At 42.4% G+C, this 23400-nt stretch overlaps 1 long non-coding RNA gene and 1 pseudogene across 1 annotated transcript; one reads left to right on the top strand and one right to left on the bottom strand.

The window, feature by feature from the left end:
* Nucleotides 1–11202, top strand: part of LOC110543790 (baculoviral IAP repeat-containing protein 1b-like) — a 48944-nt pseudogene extending 37742 nt beyond the window's left edge.
* Nucleotides 11203–15552: 4350 nt separating this feature from the next.
* On the bottom strand, nt 15553–20358 carry LOC132654903 (uncharacterized). Its single transcript, XR_009592510.1, has 3 exons — nt 20254–20358; nt 18805–18855; nt 15553–15730 (listed from the first exon to the last, which is right to left on the bottom strand). It is a non-coding gene; the product is annotated as an uncharacterized LOC132654903 (long non-coding RNA).
* Nucleotides 20359–23400: the final 3042 nt, after the last annotated feature.

Below are 23400 nucleotides of genomic sequence, written 5' to 3'. Positions count from 1 at the left end.
CATACTATGCTACATGTATGCCAAAGTACATGCACATATGCACTCTCAAGTATGTACACACACACACATACACACACACACACACAAAATACATATAGGTACATGCTGGAGTGCAGTGCCAGTGGGTTCAGAACCTGAAGGAGGAAGTGTGCAGTCCGTGAATGAAGACTTGCATCAAGGGATGCAGTTCACACACTCTGACACTGAGACAGCTCAGGCCACTCTTACTTATACATCCATTTTTTAACAGCTGAAAAGGTTTTACATTCATTTTCTTATGCACAGTCTGTTTTAAGACCTTCCTATGTGTAGCAATAACGTGCACACTGTACTTTTCCCTTCCTTCTCCTCCTCAATCTTCACAGTTTCCTGCCAACCCATGAACTGTGTCAAGAAAGAGGAAACAGCTTCAGCAAGCAGTTACTATCTAACCCAACACACTGGTACTTAACCAAGTGACCATGGTTGGCAGCAATTGTGGTTGCAGTATAAAGAGATGGTAGATTACAACACAGGAAATTCTGATTTAATTGTTGGCAACTGGCATCTTCTCATACCCTAATCATGATATTTAATTCCTTTAATGCCCAGGTCTCTCTGCAAATTAGCAATTTCAATTCCTCACCCTTGCTTGGTTTGCCTCTGAGTGTTTCTATTAAGTCTTGGAACTGGAGATACATCAAGACCTTCCTAACTTTTTGATAATCACATAGCTATTGTTTGGAACAGTTCAGTGGGCAAATTGTTGTCAAAACCAAGTTTCTATGTGGAGAGAACATCCAGACAATAGCTGATGTACCTAGACCAGGCCCTCACATTGGCTCAACCACATCATCATTAACAAACTCCCACAATCCTGAGACAAACCAGAATCAATCACAGCCTGATCTGAGCCTTGCAAATGCAAGGCAAAAGTGAACCAAGCATTCCCTCGGGAAATGCCAGGAGATTCTGCACTAATATCCCCACAGGTCCTTGTCATGTGGAGACCCAAGTCCTCAGGCCTTGTAATAAGGGGAGCCACCAGCATCACACTCACGCACCATTCCCAGAAGAGGCTTGGCCGCTGCCAAATGTAATTTAAGTTGTTTTTCAAATGTCAAAAAGAAAGAACCACAAATTGGAAATATGTGTGCAAACTCATAGTTTGTTATTCCATAAACACACAAGGATCTATATACATATATAGACATCTAGGTTTCTACATACAGGTATCTCTTAGGACTGTCACAGCGACTGTCTTTTCCAGTGTTCAGCTGTTCATTTCTTTTCTTTTTCTTTTATTTAATTTCGTATTAGTTTATTTACTTTACATTCTGAGAGTCGCCCTACCTCCCTACCTCCCAGTCCTCTTTCCCCTCCTTTCCCCTTCCCCTTTTCCTTCCCCCAAGAAAAGGGGAGCCCCCCTCCCTCCTGTATTAACCTTCCCAGCACATCAAGTCATATCAGGTCTGCTCTTATCTTCATCCCCGGAGGACAGGCAAGGCAGCCCTACCAGGGGGAAGTGATCCAAAAGCAGGCAATAGAGTCCATATTAAAAAGAGCACCCCCTCCATTCTCCAGGTGACCCACGTGAAGACAAAGCCGCCCACTGGCTGCATGTGTGCAGGGCCCTAGGTCCACACCATGCATGCTCCTTCGTTGATATCTCAGTCTCTCAAAGCCCCCATGTGACTGGGTTAGTTGTCTCTGTTGGTCTTCCTATGAGGTTCCTGTTCCCACCAGGTCCTTCCATCTTTCCCCCAATATTTCCTCAAGAACCCTAGAGTTCTGCCCATGCTTGGCTGCAAGTCCCAGCATCTGTCTTGATCTGCTGTTGGCTGAATCCTTCCAGAGGATCATCAAGTTGGGCTCCTAACTGAAAGCATAGCAGAGTATCATTATTAGTGTCCAGGGCTAGCTTTCTACTGTGGGGTGTGCTCTTTTCTTTTCCATTTTAAACAGTTTTGTTTTCTGGTCACATAGCTAGGATAGTCTCTTGGGTAGATCTTAAATAACCCCTTTGTGAAAGACCACTTAGAACGTGGGAGTGGTTCTGAAAGAATCAGACTAACTTTGTAACCTATGTTTCTTTTAATTGCCTTATAACTTATATTTGCAAGTTTTAGGCCCATGTTAATTAAAGCCTCTTAGTGCTTCTCCAGAGAACCGAGGAATGTAAAAGTTCCTGACATTAGCCATCTGTGAGGGCAGAGATAAGGAAGAGAACAAGCAGAGATCTCTACTAAATGGAGAAAAAATCACCGGCTGGCGCCGGTGAGATGGGCTTTGTTTGGAAACTGGGCCAAATGGCCCCAATCCTTCTCCTGACCTTTGATCCAAAGCCTGTAACCCCCACTCCTCAGAACAGACATGGGATGAGTTAATCACCCCCCCACACACACATTTAACTGTGGATGGCAGGAAATTCCAAACTGACTTGAAGATCAGATATTTACGACAGGGCTGACTAGACCTAAGGTTGACCAGAACTAACCAATTATTTTAAAAGTTAGACACTTCATCCAATCCTAACTTGCCAAAAAGTCAACCCCAGGAGATTCCCGCCTTGTGTCTTTTAAAAACCTAAGCTCTTTGTCTCCCGGTGCCACTCCTAGCTGACCAGCAGGGGTGACCCCATTGTACAATGGTTAAAAAGAGTCTCTTGCGTTTTTGCATCGATGGATGATTAGTTTCCTGAGTTCTCTTCATACCTTCTTATATTTAGGCTCTTGCTGGGCCTAACAGTTCTAAGTGCCCCTGATCACAGCTCCTGGGAGGATGAGACAGGAGATGATGAGTTCCAGGACAGCCTGAGCTATAGGGTGAGACTTTGTCTTTTAAAAGCCAAAATAAATCATTAACCCAACTAAACGAAGCTCAGACCCTGTGCATACTAATGAAACTACCATCAGGGCATATTTTTTACACCCAGCTTTGCTGGTTTAAGCAGATATGACAAGAAACTTCCTGAGGTTTCATAGGTGGCCCAGCAGAGCTGCTGGCTACCCATCTTGCTGTGATTTTACAAAAACAATGGAGTGAAAAGAAGGCTCAGTTATTTGGCATGTTTGTGCCTGTGGACGTGTGTGCATGTTGGTGGCACAGGTATGGAACCCAGGGTCTCAAGCATGCTAAGCAAGCACTGTGTCATTGTGTAGATTGCCCAAATCTCTGGAGTTGCTTTCTAAGTACTCTTTCCTGAAAGAATCAGAGTCTGTGGATACATCATTCATTCAAGAACTAGAACAGGAAAAGGCAAAGATGAATCTGGAACATTGGTCCATGCCAGAAAGTTTTCAAAATATTTTCTGTGGGTCCTCAGGAGTAGACTTAGTGATCATGTGATCTACAGAATATCCTGCTAAGTAAGAGTGAACTGGGGAAGGAAGGCTTTCACAGTAATTTACCACGCTTTTAGTGTCTAGTGTGGGTCTCCTCGGTGTGAAATCACTGGGGTGATGGCAGGAGGAGGGATGACAAAAAGGGGGTCGAATCAGAAGAGTGAGTGACCTGATGCCAGAGGAAGCTTGGCTGTGGAAGAGAAAGTGGAAATGAGGACACAGCCTGGACTTGGGTGAAGAGACAGGTTGGGGAAGATGCAGAGAGCAGCAGGGAGCAGCTGTGTGTTGACCCCTTCTCTTGCTCTTGGAGAGGACCATCATGCATAGGATCTGTTAGCAGTGGGGTGTCCTAGAGTTCGGAATGCCTGGGTCACAGCTGCTCATGGTGGACCAGTGACAAAGGATGGCTTGCTGTGTCTCCCACAGCACCGGCTCTGGGTTCTCTCAGGAACCTGGAGGAACTGCTTCTTCCCACTGGGGATGGGATTCACCAAGTGTTCAGACTGATTGTCCAGCAGTGTCTGCAGCTTCAGCGTCTCCGAGTTCTTGCCTTTCACGACACCTTGGATGACGACAGTGTGCTGGAAATTGGTGAGTGTAAAAGCCACTAACATCACTGGAGCTGCCTGCTGCAAGTGTATACAAAAAGTGTGTGTAAACTGTCCAACCTACTTCCTCATTTCATCTGTCATGCTGCTGCTTCTCATGCCCTTTTGCAGATTTAGGTTCATCCTGGTCAGACTGGGAAGGTCATCAGTGTCCTTTGGGAGCTATAGAAGCTATTCAGTGTGTGTTGGGGAATGAACCCAGTGCGTCACTCATGTGTGCTGGGCCAGTGCTCTGCCACTGCACCACAGCCTAGTCGAGTCTTCTTTATGACACTTGGTGCTTCACAAACCTGGCAGTATACTCTATTTATTGCTTGAGTGATTACAATATGTATAGGAAGTCTTCACCATAGGGCCGGACAAGCTTCTCCAGTTTACGGTCTTGGGGATTTTGTTTTCTAAGTTCAGTTAAACCAGAATTAAAACACAGACCAATGCCAGAAGCCCAGGCTCAATTCCCAAATAAAAAAATCGATTAATTGATCTCTGGCACCTGTCTAACTTCTTTATAGCTCCAGTTTGTTTTTATATCTTCAAGGTAGGTGCACAGCACATATCAAGTTGTAAGATCTTTCTGGTAGACCAATGCTCTTTACCTGTGGTGGCACTTCATGTCTCCTGCTCACTTCTTGTGTACTAAACATAGGCATCCAGAATAATTTTTATGTCTTTTTCCTGCCCTTTAATCTATGTAACAAAATTTAAGGTGAGTCTCTTCCACAGTTAATTAATAGATGAACCTTTTAATCTGTAGTTATAGATTAATAGACTTGAAAGTTAACCCCAGGAAGGAGATAACTTGGTAAAAGTGCTTGCGTGACATGTATGAAGCCCTAGGCTTGGCCCCTAGCACAACATACAAACAGGCATAGTGGTTATAAGGGCACACATCTATGATCCCAGAACTCAAAGGGTGGAGGCAAGAGGATCAAGGATCATCGTCATCCAGGTCATCATCCTTGGCCACATAGCAAACTCGGGGTCAGTATATGCTACAGAAAACCCTGTCTCAAGACAAACAAAAAAACTCACAATCACCAGAATAAGACCTGATACAGGCCTGAGTTTGCAGAGATGGCTCAGTCTGTAAAATGCATTCAGTCGATGCAGGAAGCTCTTTTAGCGTGATACGCAGCAAGCAACCCAAAGAGGGGGTGTGATGGAACTGAGGACAGGGGAATCAATGACACTTATTAGCCATACAATCCAGTGGAGTCTTCAGTCTCCGGGTTCAGTGAAAACTGGTCTCAGAAAGTAAGGTGTAGGGCAACTGAAAAGACATCCACCATTAACCTCTGGTCTCCACACACACCCCATATGTGCATAATACAACCCCACACACACACAGAGAAACAGAAAATTTTAAAACCCAATCCATTAATCTTTTTATTTCCATTTAATATACTATGTTATATTATGTTACTATAGTTGAATTGTCATCTTTTTTTTTTTGAGACAGTGTTTGCTGATTAATAGTTCAATCTGGACTTTAATTCTCTTTTTAGTCCTCAATGGACCTGAACTTGTGATCCTCCTGTCTCCACCTCCTCAGAACTAAAATGACAGAGATGGTGTGTCAACCCTCTGTGTATTTTTATTTGATATTGGTTTCTTTATTTCTTTTATAGGATATGGGTATTTTTTTTCTCTGCTTTTATGTTTCCTACATTTATTAGCTTATTAATTGCACATATTTTCTTCAGGGTGGTTTGATAGTATAAATGTAATTTTTATTTGCCTGATGTTATCATCTTGGAGGCTTACTGATGAATAATCTTACCCTTTCTTGCTTTTTCTGAACTCTGGCTGTCTGGTTCAACTCAGATTTTCTGGCTTAAAACTCCTCTCTTAGCTGACTGCTTTAGTCTGTCTTCTCTCAGCTTCTCACTGAATTGCTGTACTTGGCTTCAAACTAACTCTGGCAATCTGTTCTAATCTTCTGGCTCCTTCTCATTCTCTGGCTTCAACTGCCTCTGTTGACCTGCACTGAACTGCATGAACTCAGGAACAAACTCAACTATACTACACTGCTTCCCTTCACCACGGCCCTTTTCCTTCTGCCCGAAGGACTCTATGTGTTTCTTCTACTCTGGGTTAGCTAGTCATGACTTTTCTCCCATTTTAATGATGAGGAAATGGCTTTTGTCTTCATATTTGAAAAACTTTTCTAGTGCATTCTATTTTGGAATTACTTTCACTCAGGTTTCTGGCCTATGTACCATTTCTTTTTGTTTAGTGTCAGTTCTCATGTTATGATGTCCTTTAGGGTGAGGTGTCTTTTCCCCTACTCAGAAGCTTTTAAGATCTTTATTTTTCAGACAGAGTCTCACTATGTAGCCCAGGCTGGCCTGATCCTGCTTTGGCATCCAGTGCACCAAGAATTAGAGGCGTTGCTTTGTCGAAGTCAACATAAACTCCATTTTGTCTTCCCAACTGTTGAAGCTCTAACCCCAAAATGACTGGATTTGGAAACAGGGGATTTGTCATGGCCACCACACCAACTAACAGAGCAGCTGTGGACCACATGACTAGAAGTGATTACTCTACTTGGGGTTTGTAGAACTGATGGAGAATGTAGCTTGGTAGCTTTTTGTCAGTTTTAGGGCATTCTTGGTCAATACACTCTGCCCAGTTCTCCTTCACCAGTTGCTTCTGCATACGGCTGAAGAACTCGGCCTGATGTGGGGGTCAGAGAAGGTTTCTGGAAGTCAGATTACTGATAAGACTTTATAAAGATGGTGGACACACAGCTGGGAAATGAGACATTAGGGCATTTTGAATAATAAAATTACTTGTGTCCTAGAGCCTGGTCCATTTGAACAACTTTTAACAATAAGCACAAAAATGTTTGGAGCAAGAGGCAGGAGTTAGCTCCTGAAAAAGAGAGCAGACAGGACAGGAAAGGTACTCCTGGAGTGGGCATCATGGATGCGTTGCAAACACTGGGTTTTATCTTGTCACTGCTCAGTACTGTTACTCTACAAACGATATTTAAAGTGGTGATTAAACCAGGTGTGTTGTCATGTGCCTGAAATCCCAGCTCTCCGAAGGCATAAGGAAGGCAGATCACTCTCTGTAAATTGAAGACCAGCCTGGTCTGTTCTGTTAGTTCCAGGCTGGCCAGAGCCACATAGTAAGAGCCTGTCTAAAAAAATTAATAAATAGAATAGAGTAGAATAAAATAAAGGTAATTTAGCCAGGAATGGTGGTAGTACAGCCTTAGAATTGCAGCACTCACAGGCTGAGGAGGAGAATTAAGACATCAGGTTGGGGCTGGAGAGATAACTCCGAGATTAAGAGTGATTGCTCTATAACCATGAGAACCAGATTTAGGACTCTGGAGACTGCTGGTTTCTAGCCTAGTTGAGTAAATGCAAGGCTCAGGTATAGGGACAGACCTCTGCCTCAAGGGAAATGATGTCATATGATAAAGACAACCGATGCCTTCTTCTGGCTTTCCCAGGCATCATGCCCACCTATACAGTGTGTATATTACATGTACACATAAGACTTTGTCTCAAAAACAAAGAGGGAGGGTAGTAATTTATGATTTTCTTAAGAGTTTCATTTCTCTCCCCTTCAGAGGAAATCTGGGCAGCATTAGCTTGGATGGCTTCTTTCTTTCTCTATATTTTTGTTTTGTTTTGTTTTGTTTTTTGTGTTTTCCAAGACAGGGTTTCTCTGTGTAGCCTTGGCTCTCCTGGACTCGCTTTGTAGACCAGGCTGGTCTTGAACTCACAGTGATCTGTCTGCCCCTGCCTTCCAGAGCATGGGGAATACGTGCATGTGCTGCTGGGCCCAGCTTTGTATAGCCTCGCTCATCTCTGTTTATTATAAATCAATATTTTGCCTCACTCCTTTCTCTTACATTAGGTCTCAGACCCAGAATCTTACATTTTGAAGCAATAACCTCTGACCTTCTCCCTCTTGAGAAAAGTCCATCATTCAAAGCAATGAGAAATATCCCAACTATCACTGAACAGCCCAACTTAGGGCACAGCTGACACATGAGGGCTTCTGTCTTTAAAGTCAAGCTATAGCATGATTCTTGGTGAAATCAAACCTAACACTTGCCCAAATTAGGGGACACGGTTGTGACAATTAAAACTGAAGCAAAAAACACTGCTAGCAAAAACCCCACTTCCAGTCATAGACTTGGGTTGAGAACTTACTCTGGCCTTCCCCAATTTCCTCCAGAGCTCAAAGGAACCAGGAACTCATTTGGGCACACTAGAGCACAGACACAGGGAAAAGACAAGCTTTTTGGAATAGCACCTACCCTTCTCTGCAAAAGGGGAGACACAATTTCTCAGCCCCTTGTACTATAACCTCTTCCTATGTGCCCCACCTTGGTGTATGTTCTCCTTTGAGACCAGAACAGAAGTCCTCGTTGCCCAGACAGCTAAAATGTTCTGTTCTCAACTTCTGGTTTCTTCTTCTTCCTTGCAGTTTGGCCAGGTGGTTCCCTATCAACTAGGCAGCTGTTCAGGGCTTTCAAAGAAATATCTTTAAAACACATTTAAAGCCAAGCATTGTGGTATTTCCTTTAATCCCAGCTGTCAAAAGGCAGAAGAAGGCAGATGTGAGTTCTAGACTGGTCTCAGCTAAATAAGTGAGTTCTAGGACACCCAGGGCTGTGTAGTGGTACCTAGTCTTGGAAAAAAATATGATTAGCAATTTTCAGTGGTGGTGGGTGTGAGGTTAGTTACAAATAACTTTTTAAGCTTTACTCAAGTCTTCATAACATTGTGTCTTCATGAATATTTTTGTCTGCTTTCTTTCCAGCCAAGGGAGCAACCAGCAGAGGCTTCCAAAACCTTGAGAACTTAGACCTTTCAATGAATCACAAAATTACAGAGGAAGGATATAGACACTTCTTTCAAGCCCTCAACAACCTGCCAAACTTGCAAGAGCTGAACATTTCCAGGCATATCCCAGAACGAATCCAAGTGCAGGCCACCACTGTCAAGGTGCTGAGTCAGTGTGTGATGAGACTGCCCAGACTCACCAGGCTCAGGATGCTCAGCTGGCTCCTGGATGAAGAGGACATGAAAGTGATGAATGCTATGAAAGAAAGACACCCTCAGTGCAAAAGCTTGATTATTCACTGGAAATGGATAGTGCCATTCTTTCCTGTCATTCAGAAGTGAAGGATGCAGCTGAAGGCTACCGACAGTTCTACAAACCCAATATTCGAATACATTTTACTTTAACTGACTATGGGATAATCCCAGCATTTAGGAGACTGAGGCAGGGAGATCAAGAGGTTGAGTTCACCCTGGGTTACATAACTAGTCCTTACTTTAGACCTAAATCAAAATCAAACTGTTTAATAACTATTGCATATACAAGAATTGCCAGGCTGGTAACTGTTTGAACGCCTGCATACCTACATTGAGCTATGATGAACAGTGCCTTGGCAGTCCTTACATAGTCATGTTTAAAGATTAGAGCTTCAGTCACGTTCATACAGAAAACCCTCCATTTCCAAGGTCAACCGGAAGGGAGGGGCTGGGGAAAGAACACTGATCTATGTAAAAAGCACAGCATGGGAGGAGTATTTGATGGAGGTTAGTAACAGTTTTAGTATTGAATTAGTCCCACACATGATGAAGCACGAGTCAACTTCATACCGGAGCCAGCCGGGCAGAGTACGGTTCTTGAGTTGGGTGTGAGGATTAAAATTAATAAAATAAACACACAGCACACAGGAAACTTTTTAAAGGTCCATACTTGACAGCTTTTGCAATAGGCAGACTGCTGCAGCAAGCAGTGCCAGCAGCCAGTCTCAAGTCTCTGCCTGCCTCCTCTGCCTCCAACCTTCTGACCACTTTATTTTTTGAGTACTTTTAGCCAGTAAAACATCTCAGAACAATAGGTTAATTTGCACAAGGAGCCTGAGGAAGAGGTGTCCCTCACAAGCTATCCCACCTGTTGTCACAAAATAAAGGAGATGGACTTGAAAGTTCTCCTCTGCCATTAGTAAAGGCCTCCAAAAAGCCATCTCTCCGCTGAGATTAAAATATCAAAGCAGGCCACTGAGAAACTGCTCCCTACAACTTCACCACAGGATGCAGCTGCCTCTTTCCAGGAGATGCTCTGGTCTTTGCAGGGCTTTTGTGTGTTCACCAGCCTTGGTGTGGCCATGCTAGCTTATGCCATCTCTCATTTGACAACACGAGGGAAAATACGGGCTTAGAGATGCTTTTGTTCTAGAGGCTCTGGGGAGTTAAATATGTTATGATAGCTTTATAACTTTTCTGGAAATCCACTCTGTTCAGGGTATAATCTCTTCAGGTTTTAATCTTATACCCTGAATTTCTGGGTATTTTAAACTTGATTGTGATAATTATTTGTCATTTCATAACTTTCGCCTCTCTAGAGGCAGTGAACCTGGAAGAATAGAACCAATATATAAGGTAGACTAAAGTCTCATGCACTGGCCAATTTTACTGAGAGCATCAGACAATTTACACTCTGATAGACAAGAAAAAAAAGTACTGAGTAAAGTTCTCATGAGTTTAAGCTGTATATAATCATAAGGACAAGCTGCATTGTAGCAAAAACATATTTCTGTGAACAGCAGTTCTCAGCCTGTGGGTACTGACCCCTTGGAGGTCAAACAACCCCTTCACAGAAGTTACTCAAGACCATCAGAAAACATAAATATTTATGATTCATAACAGTAACAAAATTACAGTTATGAAGTAGCAATAAAAATGATTTTATTGTTGGGGTCACCACAACATGAGGAACTGTACTGAAGGGTCACAGCACTGGGAAGGTTGAGAACTGCTGGTAGAGAGGCATACAAAGGATACTTAAAACATGTAATAGAATAGCAGCAAACAATGCGTAATCTGATGGAAACCCACTCCTATTCACTACATCTGGGAGGGGCACAAAAACACATTCCAAGAACAATTCCATCTTTTGAAGACACTGACGTCACAAGACACTTGTTTTCTTGGAGTGTTCTCATAAGCACTCAAGAATTCTCACACGACTCCCATCCTTAGACCATATTCTAACATATAATGTATATAAAAACACCTATACACCTTAAATATATATGCTTTTTACTTTTGTGTTATGAAATAAAGCTTTGGAAGGTTGAACATAAAAAGTAATTAGCATTGGTTATCTCTGAGGACTGAGGAAGGTGGCATTCTTGATTATTATTTTTCTCCTTTTTGTATTTTTTTGTTTGTTTGTTTTATAAATTGCTTGTTCCTTTAATACTTAAAGTAAAACTTTAGGGTTGGGGTGTAGTTCAAAGTGCCTACAGAGTATTCTTGAGACCCTAAGCACAATCTCCAGAACTGCCAAAGAGAACATAAGAAAATAACTATAAAACTTAAGCTAGGGCTGGAGGCTCAGCAGTTAGGAGCACTGGCTGATCTTCCAGAAAACTCAGCTTCAATTCTCAGCAGTCTCATGGAGGCTCCACATTGATGTACATACATAATTTTTATAATTAAATAAAGTAACTTGTCATCAAATCAATAGCATACCCTCCCTCTGGGGGAATGTGATCTCTCTGCTTATCTGATATGTCAAGACTTTTGTAATCAGAAAGGTTTTACATGTTATATCAGAGTCACTGAAGACTGAAATTACCACAGGGAAGTCTGAGGAACGTGCGATGCAGTCGTGAGCTCTGAGGACTGGGATGAACAGAAACTGGCTTGAAAGGACAAACTAAAGCAGCCCAGTATCCCACACCTGGGGTTAAAACAAAATGATGTTTATATAACTGAGTTTTGAAAGAAACCAAAACTTCCACTACAATTATGTCCCCTCCCCCAAGATTTTACCTCCCAGTCCACCACAACAGCTGTTTTAGCATCACAGAGACCTCCACACTGATACATTCAGTGACTGCATTGCAGTCCCCATCTTACTTGTCCTGTTACTAGCAGCTGAGCTACTATTGGGGTTCCTCACTGACCTCAGGAAGCACCTGCTCCACCTTCCCTGAGGCATCACTCCTGCTTTCCTCCTCAGAGAGCTGCAGCTGAGCCCTCTGCTGTTTCCCCTCTCTGACCACAGGGGATGTGGGGGTCTGAGTTCTTCTGACTTTGTCTCTGTTAAGTGCACTTCCTGGACCACCTCATCCAGCTGAATGGCTTTGAGTTCCAGGTCTACACTGTCTCCTCCATCTCCAGCTCTAGCCCGAGACTCTATTGATATAACTCCAAAAGGCATTGAAATATCATATCTCCAAAGCTAACTCCCCTTCACCAAAGTACTCTTATTGCACATTTTCATCTCTTAAAATTCCCTCTTTATTTCTCCACTTGCTTTGTGAAACCCACGAAGTTATCCTTAGCTCTTCTCTTACACCACATATAATCTGACAAATCCTGACAATTCACTTACAAAATACTGTGGGTTCCACATGAGTAGCCCACTTCCGTGAAGTCTGTGGTGCATCTTCATCATGTAGTCAGAGTTTCCTTGTGGAGGTCAGATCATGCACTGCCTCTGACTCACTCTTCTCCACGGGGCTCACAGTTCAAGAAAAATGCTGTGGAACTGTCTACACAATAGCCTGACCCTTGGCCCCTGCTTATTCCCATCACCTTAATCTCACCTTCCTTCCACTCCTTCCTGGTCCTTGAATATTCCACACACATTCTTATTTTTTTGAGACAGGGTTTCTCTGTGTAGCCCTGGCTGGCCTGGAACCTGTTCCATAGACCAGGCTGGCCTCGAACTCACACTGCCTGCCTCTCGATCTGCCTGCCTCTGCCTCCCCAGTGCTGAGACTCAAGGTGTGTGCATTTTTTATACAAGGGCCTTTGCTGTTTGTTGTCTTTTCCTTTTCCTGGGATGTTCTCTCATGCCATGGGTTAGAAACGTTTTGAGTATTTCTCAAATGTTCATGTGTTAAAATGCAACCCCCCACTGTGAACTATTCAGAGTGGGAACTTAACCTACTGTGTTTGCAGCTGGAGCCTTTGGAAGGTATTTAGGATAAAGTCATCAAGATGACACTCCAGCGGTTGGGAGCACTAGCTGCTCCTTCGGAGGACTGGGGTTTATTCCCAATTAGTGGCTCGCAACTATCTGTAACTCCTGTTCCAGGGAACCTGACACCCTCACACAGGCAGACATGCAGGTAAAACACTGATGCACATGACATATAAAAAAAAATGAAAAAATATGAAGCTCCTGCGGAATCCTGGTGGTTTTCTGAGAATCCAAATATGAACACATACACACAATGTATGCACTAATCATGCTCATTGCCTTTTGCAATATTGTGCCTGATTCAAGCTCAGCACACTAGACAAAATCATTACCCCTGAAGCTTCAGAACTGTGAGCCAAAACAAATATTTCTAACTACTCCTCAATAGGCTACTTTCTACTTTGTGAGAGGTGAGACTGCACATGTACACATGGGCATACATTTCCCCTTGCCCTTTGTCTTTGTCCTGCATTACTCCCTCGAGAGCCTGGGTGTGGAGTTAGGCTGATGGCCAGTACACTGGTGATCCTCCGGCCGTTACCTAACCGTTACCCATGCTTTTACTCACCTGAGCATCTCCACTGCCTTGCTTTCTCTGCTTTACTGTATGAGATGTGATCTCACTATGTTGGCCAGGCTGGTCCCAAACGATAAATTCTACCTCAGCTTTCCAAGTAGCTGGAACTACATTACACCAACATTCAATGCACCCTTCACCAAGAGCAACTCCTAGCATTTAAACAATGTTGAGTATTTGCTTGAATGAATGACCTCAGTTCAAATAAATGTATTAGGTGCTAAAGGGAGTTAAAATTAGTGTTAATATCCAACATCTGGTTAGGTTTAATGGAAATGTTAATAATTAAATTTAACCTCCCAGTTAACTAAGTTATGCTGAATCTACAATCGCTAGTAGTTAAGAAAGGTAATGTTCTCTTCTAAAACCTCAAGTCACAGAACATATTTTGCAAAGCTACTTACTAGGTATTGACAATTCATTAATTTAATCATGTTGACTTGACAGCTAACATTCTAGGCACAGAGGGAGCTTAGTTAATTTAGTTTACCTAGCCAAGACTTAGGAAAGGATAGCATTTGCCATATTCTGTTTTTAAAGTAGTGGAGATCACATGCAGTGCCTTGCATGTGTGCTCTACCAATGAGCTCCATCTTCAGCATAAAATGCTGATCATATTTAATCTCGAAAAGTAAGTAAACCAGGGAGAAGCCTGGGTGCTTAAACATTAATCCTTACCATAAGAATATAATGGAGGGGGTACCTGGAGCAGCAAGGCCATGATGGGAAGAGAATAGCATGGGCAACTGGGTCAGGAAGTAGACATGATTAAGGAACATCATGGAGAGAGAGGGACATTAGAAGGACAGACAGAGAAAGGAAGGTGCAGAGAGAACAGCATGGCTTCTACAAGACAGAACTCAGTTAGGATGTGGTAACACCTGCCTGGGAAGCCAGCGTTTGGGAGGCTTGTGAATCACAAGCAAGCCAGGCTGAAAACAAGACTGTTTCAATGAAGAACAGAGCTGGCAAGGTGGCTCAGCAGGTAAGGGCGCCTGTGTTGTAGTAACTAAAATGAAGTTTGGGCCACATGATGTTTATTATTAGCCCTATAATTATTGAGGCAGTATTATTTAACCCACTACCACAATTAATAAGACACAGGCACCTGTCAGATTTTATAATTTCCTCACATTGGGCCAGGGAGATATTTCACCTACGCTGTCTCAATATCCTCACCATCCACTTCCCAGCCCCCATCAAATGCCATCTGCCTTAACCATTCCTATCTGAGCTACCTTCCACCCATAATCTTATAAATACTTGGCTTATATTTTTGATCTTGGTGTTTTCTCATCTGACCATCCTTGGAGTCCTTCCTACTGGCCTACATGGTTCCTTCTCCACCCCAGCCCATACTGGTATCCTCCTTCCTCCTCTATTCCTATCTTTCTGTGTTCTTCCCAAGATTTTCCTCTTCCCAAAGCCTGGGAACCTTAGCCACACCTACCCCATTCTGCCCTGTCCAGGTTTTAGGCCTTTAATCAACCAATCAGGTATAATGTCTTAGGCAGCTTTACACAACAAGGATAAGTTTATCCAGATCTTGAGGGCCAGTAATTAGCATCAAAACACAAGCATCAGACCAACCTCCAACACACCAGGCACCAGATGACCTCAGTTTAATCCCTAGCACCTACATAGAAAAAGGAAAGACTTCACAAGTAGTTAGTTCTCTGACCTTATATTTGGGCCACAGAAAACACACACACACACACACACACACACAACCAGAACACACCCTGGTTCCTGCCTGGTCAGGATAGCCCCTGTGACTTGAGTTAGCTTTTGTCCCTCTATCTTGGATTGCCAATTTGTTCTACTTTCTGCAATTACCTTTTACCCAAGTAATAAGTCTGGATAGTTTTCTTTCTGTATCTTTAAATAGACTCAGTTTCACTGTATATATCCTAAAGGAAAATAATTATAAGGTCAAGACTTTTTAAAAAAGGACTTTTATTTGTTTTTAAAGGTATTAATAAAAATCTTGACACACTAGGAAAGTTACAGTCTACAGCTGTGCTCAGACAGTTTCAGCAGACTGGCTTCCATGCATTACATCTCCCCGTTCGCTCCTCAATCCATTTATGCTCTAAACACGCTCCACTGGTGATTCAGGCGTGGACCCCAGAATGGGAAAATGCTGATGACGTCACTCAAACAAGAGTCCACAAAGATGATGGTGACACTTCTGTTCTTATGGACCAGGGACACCAACGTACCATCTCCTAGGGAGAGAGCTGAACCTGAATTTGAAAGAAAAGTCTAGTCAGTTATAAAATACAGAAAAAGAAACTGTATGGGCACTTATGTATACAAGTGGGGAAGTCAGAGACAACTAGTAAGAGCTCGTTCTTTTCTTCCACCCTGGGGACTGATTTCAGACCATCAGGCCTTTGGCCTCCAAAACAATCTTGTCAGTCCCAGATCATATTTTTAAAAAGAAGGCAAAGAATAAAATATGCTAATATAAACATAATGTTGGTTTAAAAATTAAGAAGTACTATATTTGTTCTTTCCTACTAGAATTTAAACATACTACAAATTATCAAATCTTTTTTTTATTTTTCCTCATTAAAAAGTAGTGACTGAGCCAGGCATGATGGCACAAGCCTTTAATCCCAGCACTTGGGAGACAGAGGCAGGCAGATCTCTGTGAGTTTGAGGCTAGCCTGGCCAACAAAGTGAGTTCCAGGACAGCCAAGGCTACACAAAGAAACCCTGTGTCATAAAACCAGGAAAAAAAACGAAAACAAAAAAACAAGCAAACAAACTAAAAACAGTGACTGCAACAGCATAATGAGTATTTTTTCTTCTTTTAATATCAGCTTCAACTGACACATTTTGTGGTTAATCTTGGCAGTTTTCTTGAAGTGTGAGATCAATGAATTACAATTCTCAGTGATGTTAAAAATAACATAAAGGCTTTAGGTAATACTTGTAGAACTGTCTTTTTTTTTTTTTTTAATTTTCCAAACCATGTTTCTGTCAGAGTAAATGAAAATGCATGAAAATGATGAATTTTGTAATTTAAGTTACTTCTGATTTAATATATATATATTTTTTAATTCTTTATTAATTATACTTTATTTAGTTTGTATCCCCCCTCTGGTTGCCTCCCTCCTCCCGTCCCAATCCCTCCTTTCTTCCCCCTCTGCACGCATGCCCTTTCCCAAGTCCACTGATAGGGGAGGTCTTCCTCTCCTTCCTTCTGATCCCAGTCAATTAGGTCTCATGAGGAGTGGCTCCATTGTCTTCTTCTGTGGCCTGGTAAGGCTGCTCCCCACTCAGGGAGAGCTAATTAAAGAGCAGGCCAATCATTTCATGTCAGAGACAGTCCCTGTTCCTATTACTATGGAACCCACTTGGATACTGAACTGCCATTGGCTACATCTGTGCAGGGGTTCTAGGTTATCTCCATGCATGGTCCTTGAGAGGAGTATCAGTCTCAGGAAAGACTCCTGTGCTCAGATTTTTTGGTGAATATTTTTTTATGAATATTTATTTCCATGTAGTAAAGCTAGAAATTAGTTACTTGGATTATAATGTTAAGTGTCTCTAAAGTTAAAAATGAATTAAAATGTTTAGGGCCTCCAGAAAGTTACAAGAATTATATATATATAAACAGCTACCATTTCCAGGGCCATGCCTTTTTCTTGCAGGATAATAGATTACACTGTGAACCCTGAAATTCTGTTATTTACAAAAAAAAACCTGTTTTTAGTGGTGTGGTGTGGCTTAGCCTTGCCACATACCTTTAATCCAAGAGCTTTCTGCTTGAACACTGTAAACAGAATTAAATAAGGTCAACCACAGTAAAGAGGCAGAGCAAGCAACCAGTTGATAGGAAGTGATTATAGGATTATTAAGAAAAAAACCCTGAGAGTAAGAGGTAGTCAGGTGGATGGATAAAGACGCACAGGAAGGACATTTAGTTTAAAGGAGGTTGTTTGAGACCCTTGAGAGATGTCTGCTTAGAAGGAAAATCAGCTGGCTGTTTTCTCTTTCTGATCTAGCAGACTTTCACCACAACATCTGGCTCCCAAGCTTTCATTGGTAAAACCAAACGATGGAGATTTTGTTAAAAACACCTGTTGGGAGGTTGAGGCAGATGAATCTCTGGGAGTTCAAGGTGTACAAATCCAGTTCCAGGACAACCACAGCTACACACAGAGAAACATTGTCTCAAAGAACAAAAAACAAAAACAAAGAAGGACAAACAAACTAAAACAAAAAACAAAAATAAAACAAAACCTACCTGTCTTCTTTCTGCCATGATGATCATGGACTAATCCTCTAAAATGGTAAGCAAGCCCCCAATTAAATGGTTTCTTTTATGAGTTGCCTTGGTCATGGTGTGTCTTCCCAGCAATAGAACAGTAACTAAGACAACAGATAGTACAGTCTACTGCACACTGCATTACTTGTCAAAAGAGCAGGTGGGTCTGGAGAGATGGCTCAGTGGTTAACAGCATTTACTCTTATTCTTGGAAGACCCAGGCAAGTTGTAACCACCCATTTAGAACAAGTTTTATGGGATCCAATGCCCTCTTCTAGCCTCAAGGGCACCAGCCATGCACATGGAACATAAACATTCATGTACACAAAACCTCCACACACACAAAAAGTTTAACCTAAAAAGTACATGTGGATCTGGTGGCAGAATATTTGCTTACTACTTTTGTGTGAGGACCTCACTTTAATCCCTATCACACCCCTCACCCAACACGCACACACAAGCACCCAAGCCTGACTGGGCAATGATACTGCAATTATCTTCACACTCTACATCAGATGGTAAGCCAAGTACAGTGGTGCAAAGTATAATCCTTGCACTATGGATACTGAGGCAGGCAGCTTGGAGTTCAAGGCCAGCCTAAGGATCTTTGTTTTGCCAACATAACCAAATCATTCAGCAAGTATTTGGAAGATGTCACTTTGACCCCATGAGAATTTGATCATGTGGGGATAATTCAATATTTAATCTAATTTTTGGCAGACTTTTGTGGGGCTGGAGAGGACACAAAAGTTAAGAGCACTCGCTGTTCCTCTAGACTATGAGTTCCATTCCAGCACCATGACAAGCAGCTGACAACCACATGTAACTCAAGTTCCAGGGGATTCAACACCCACTTCTGTCGGCATGAACCAACCTCGCCCCCAACACACAGGGACACACGCACATGTGCAAATCCAAAAAACCCAAGAAAACAAAAAACAAAAACTTTTCCTATAGTTTACATAAACATTAATTTGTAACTGTTCAAAACACTCATTTCCCACAAACTTTAAGAGTTATACAAGAAAATAACAGACTTACTGCTTAATTTGTGGGTGAGCTCTTTCCTTCCTTTTTATTTTGTCTAAAACCCTGTAAAGAATGCAAATAAAAAGTTAAAAGAACAGGGAACACACTAGATAAAAGTGTGCATAAACATTTCAGGCCAAGTTTGATGCCCAGCCTTGTGATGCGGCTTTGCGAGCCAGCACCAGAAGGCTGAGGAAGTAGGACTGGGAGTTCAAAGTCATCTTCAAAGCCAGCCTGTGCTACAGTAAACCCTGCCTCATGTAGGGAGTGGTAGCCCATGCCTTTAATTCCAGCACCAGGAGATAGAAGCAGGCAGATCTCTGTGAGTCCAAGGCTAGCCTGGTCTCTCTTTAAAAAAAAAAAAAAAAAAAAAAAAACAGAACAGAACGAAGCAAAAAAATAACGCTTAAGCTCAACTTACTGATGTATGCCTAATGAGCCAGTGCTTAGTAGACAAAGTAAGAGGACTGTGATTTGAAAGCTAGTCTGGACTAGTACAAAGCTGCACTATACAGAAACACGCTATGTAAAAACAAACAAACAACAATAAAAACCCAGGAGACTGGGAACAGTTTGGTGCTAGAAATATAGCATATTCATAGCAACATATTTTTTAAATTTAAAAAAATTTTATTTTATATGTATGGGTATTTTGCTTGCATACACAGAGTACCTGTACAGGCTAGAAGAGGACATGAGATCTAGCAAAACTTGAGTTATACACATTAGGAGCAGCCATGTGGGTACCAGGAATCAAATTGGGTCTTCTAGAAAAGCAGCCAATGCTCTTGATTGCAATGACATCACTCTATCCCAGAAACATTTTTACAGCCTCAAGTTGACAAGATAAAGAGTCATTAATAGTAGACTGGAGTAGCCAGGTGTGGTGGCACATGCCTTTACTCAGGGAGGCAGAGGCTGGTGGATCACTGTGAGTTTGAGGTCTTCAAAGACCAGGACAGCCAAGGCTAGAAAGAGAAACTGTCTCAAAAACAAAACAAAAACCAAGACAAAACAACAACAACAAATTTTGTTGTTGTAGAATGGATAACAGATCACTTATGTATTTATATACAATGGAAGGCAAGAGCTACACCTATACATAAGATTTAAACACTGAACTGCAAAAAATGGCCAGGCTGGGGTACAGCTCAGTGGTAGAGCTTGGGAAGCATGTACAAGGCCAAGGATGTGATCCCAATACCCACAGATAAACCACGTCTTGAAAAAACACAAACAAACAACAAAACCAGACCTTTGAAATTAACTACAATCATATTCAGGAGGGCTGATGAAACATGTCAATTTTTAAACTTTAAGGTAGTCTTAAAAACTGCCTTAAATTTTTAGGCTTCATAGAACAAGCCAAATTTGTAGTCATTCAAGAGCTGGCTTTAGGTGCAAAGCTCAGCAGTGTACACCTTCACAGAACATGTCAGGACATTCCCATGGAATCCTTACCATATAGTAGCCAGTATGATAGCCGCTCATGTACCAAGAGATTAGCATACTGCCCAGAGCATCAGTGTCATCCAGACAATCTGGAGATATGGGAGGGGGTGGAGGAATTATCTGGAAATGGAAAATTCCAGTTAGAAAACAATGAAATCCAGGGATTCACTCTACACAGAAAATAGTGGATATTAATTGAATCTTTCCCACACCCCAGGGGATGCCTTCTACTTAATTTTTTGAAAATCTAGCACTGGTAGAAAGCAAACCATAATAAAAGACCAACAAATTTAACGAAGATCAAAAAAAGTTACTAAGAGTGTCTTTGTTCCATTATGAAGCTATGCATGAGACAAAACAGAGATTCAGTTTTCCCACACCACACACACACACACACACACACACACACACAAACACACATACACACACCATTTTCAAGGCCAATGAAAGGAAAAATTTGAGGCAGGACATCTGCCTGACTTCCACCCAAATACAGTCTGCCCAAAAAATATTCTTTTAACTACTGTTAATATCTTAAAAACAACAACAACCAAAAAAAAACTACTGTTAAAATCCCATTAGCACCAGGTGGTGGTGGCACAGGCCTTTAATCCCATCACTAAGGAGGTAGAGGCAGGTGGATCTCTGAATTCACAACTAGTTCCAGGACAGCCAGAGCTTTTACACAAAGAAAGCCCATCTCAAAACCAAACCAAACAAAGCAAACAAACAAAAAACCTCCATTAGGACAAAAAATAAAAACCCAAGAGTAAAACAATGACAAAGAGATATCCATGAGAAATGACATGCCAAGAAGCTTGCACCCATGCTGCAGGAGACACAGCACCCATCTCCTCCATGTGCTGAGGACAGTCCTTTCTAACAGAAAGGAGCACCAGTAAACTGGATCCCAACTACTGAGTGAGGAAATATGCAAACCAGAGCTTGGAGGCAAGCCTGGGAGAGCACTGTGTCTGTGAAACAGAGGGCTTTCAAAACAAAAACATGAGGTCTACAATTTTACTCATTAGAATCCAATCTTGGGGTGGCTTAAGGTAACACACTCATATCTTCACATGTAAGCAGGTCACTTGGGAACCCACAAATGTTTCCCTCCTTTGCTAGAACAAACTGCTGGTTAGGAAAAGAGAGTGTTCTTCCCACCAGGGCTTGGCAGAAACCTGTGGATTCCTGACCTGTGTTCTTACTGTTTGTACCTCCCATTCAGTTGGGGTTATTGATTCTTACTGAACCCCTATGCCTTATTCTGGCATCACCGCATACTCAAAGAGAGCTGAGAAAGGGAAGTCACTGCCCATCCCCAGGAGCTTCCATGCTCCTCCTTTCCTTGGCTAACTTAGAGGAGCCCTCACCAAGGCCCTCAGCTAATTGCCAAGCTTGTCTCTTACCTGCTGTAACTGGAACATTCCTTCCCCTGTACTGCTCTGAAATGTTCTTCCCCACCCTCAGCCCTCCCTTACTCACCAGGGCTAGGCTCCTAGCCCAGGCTATTTCGTAGGAATACACAAGTTGACACACAGTGTCTCCCTAGAGTGTTATGTGCTGTTTAGTCCTGTGCTTGTCTCTTCTGTATGTGTGTGTGTATGTGCTTTGTGTACTCATATGCACCTTGAGTCTCCAACTAGACTGTGAGCTCTCTGAGAGCAAGGGGCTGTCATTTCTTCTTCACCCCCTATTGAGGCCAGCACAGGGCTGGGATCCCAGCTCTCAAGAAGACAGTTGTCAACAGGCTGATGAAACAAATGCTGGAGGTTGTCAGGGGTGGGGGGTTGGAGATTGTGTGCAAGGGGAGAGTACACATGGGTTAGCTAGGTTGAGTTGGGCTGTGGGCTGACTCCTTGGATCCATAGTGGATGCTCAAGGCCTCTGGTCCTTGCATATTGGAGTTGGTAGGAGCAGGAGGAACACCATTCCACACAAAACATACATCATGGCTACACAGGAGTGCAGACAAGTGAACATCCAGGTTGGCTGGTCCTGGGGCCCCTGACATAAAAAAAAAAAAATTGTGACTCAAATAAATGTTCTCTTCAACAGTTGCTATTTGGAGCAGTCCTTGAAGTACAAGGCTGTGGGATGATACTGGCTTATACCTCAGTCTATATCTTAGCCTCCATCACTTCTGGGGAGTGTTTTATTCCAGGTCACATGAACTTAGTTTTCTTTCTTTCTTTCTTTCTTTCTTTCTTTCTTTCTTTCTTTCTTTCTTTCTTTCTTTCTTTCCTTTCTTTCTTTCTTTCTTCCTTCCTTCCTTCCTTCCTTCCTTCCTTTCTTTCTTTCTTTCTTTCTTTCTTTCTTTCTTTCTTTCTTTCTTTCTATTTCTTTTTGTTTTGTTTTTTCAAGATAGGTTTTTCTCTGTGTAAGAGCCCTGCTGCTTTGGACTTTCTTTGTAGAGCAGGCTGGCCTTAAACTCACAGAGATCTGCTTGCCTCCCTAATACTGGGATTAAAGGCCCTGCTCAGCTCCTTGTACTTGTCTTTCAAAGTGGACTAGTAGCTGTTCTGCCCAGTTCATGAGCCCCAAAAGACCAGGAATAACTAGACTCTGCTGCAAATACATGAGGTTCTTTTTATTGTAAATTACAAGCTGAAGCTTGGGCCCACACACCCCCACCGCCAAAGCGGGGAGAGAACAGAGTGCTGCGCCCAGGTTAGTTGGGTGATATATAGATTCTGGTCCCTCACAGCATGCCCAAGGCAGGGGCAATTCCTGCCTGGCAAGCATCTATTGGTCTAAATGCTAAATTTTGAATTGATTGACTATGGGAAGGTCCCCAGACTATAATCACCTGGTGTCCCTCCCTAGGGGGATGGGCCAGTTTCCTAGCAACTGTTATCTCCAGTGGATAGGGAAAGAATGCAGTAAGGCAGTCATTCCTCTCAGGGCATTACTAGACTTCTCCACCCACATATTTCAGGCCTTAATTAATAGTACCTACTAATTTTTAATCTTTTTGGTCTCTCATTTCCCCCTTTCCCATGATCATTTGAAGACCCAATCTTGGGTCTTCCAGATATGACCCCTTGTATCCTATAGATGTGCCTTTTTACAATGGGATCTGGGCACCATTAGTGTATTGCTCTCAAGCATTTCTTTATGAAAGCCATTAAGCAATTGAAAATAGAAAGCCCAAAG

Source organism: Meriones unguiculatus, chromosome 6 (genome assembly GCF_030254825.1).
Source record: "Meriones unguiculatus strain TT.TT164.6M chromosome 6, Bangor_MerUng_6.1, whole genome shotgun sequence".
NCBI lineage: Eukaryota > Metazoa > Chordata > Mammalia > Rodentia > Muridae > Meriones > Meriones unguiculatus.
Note: the sequence above shows the minus strand (reverse complement) of the source record. Positions and strands in the feature narration are given on the sequence as shown.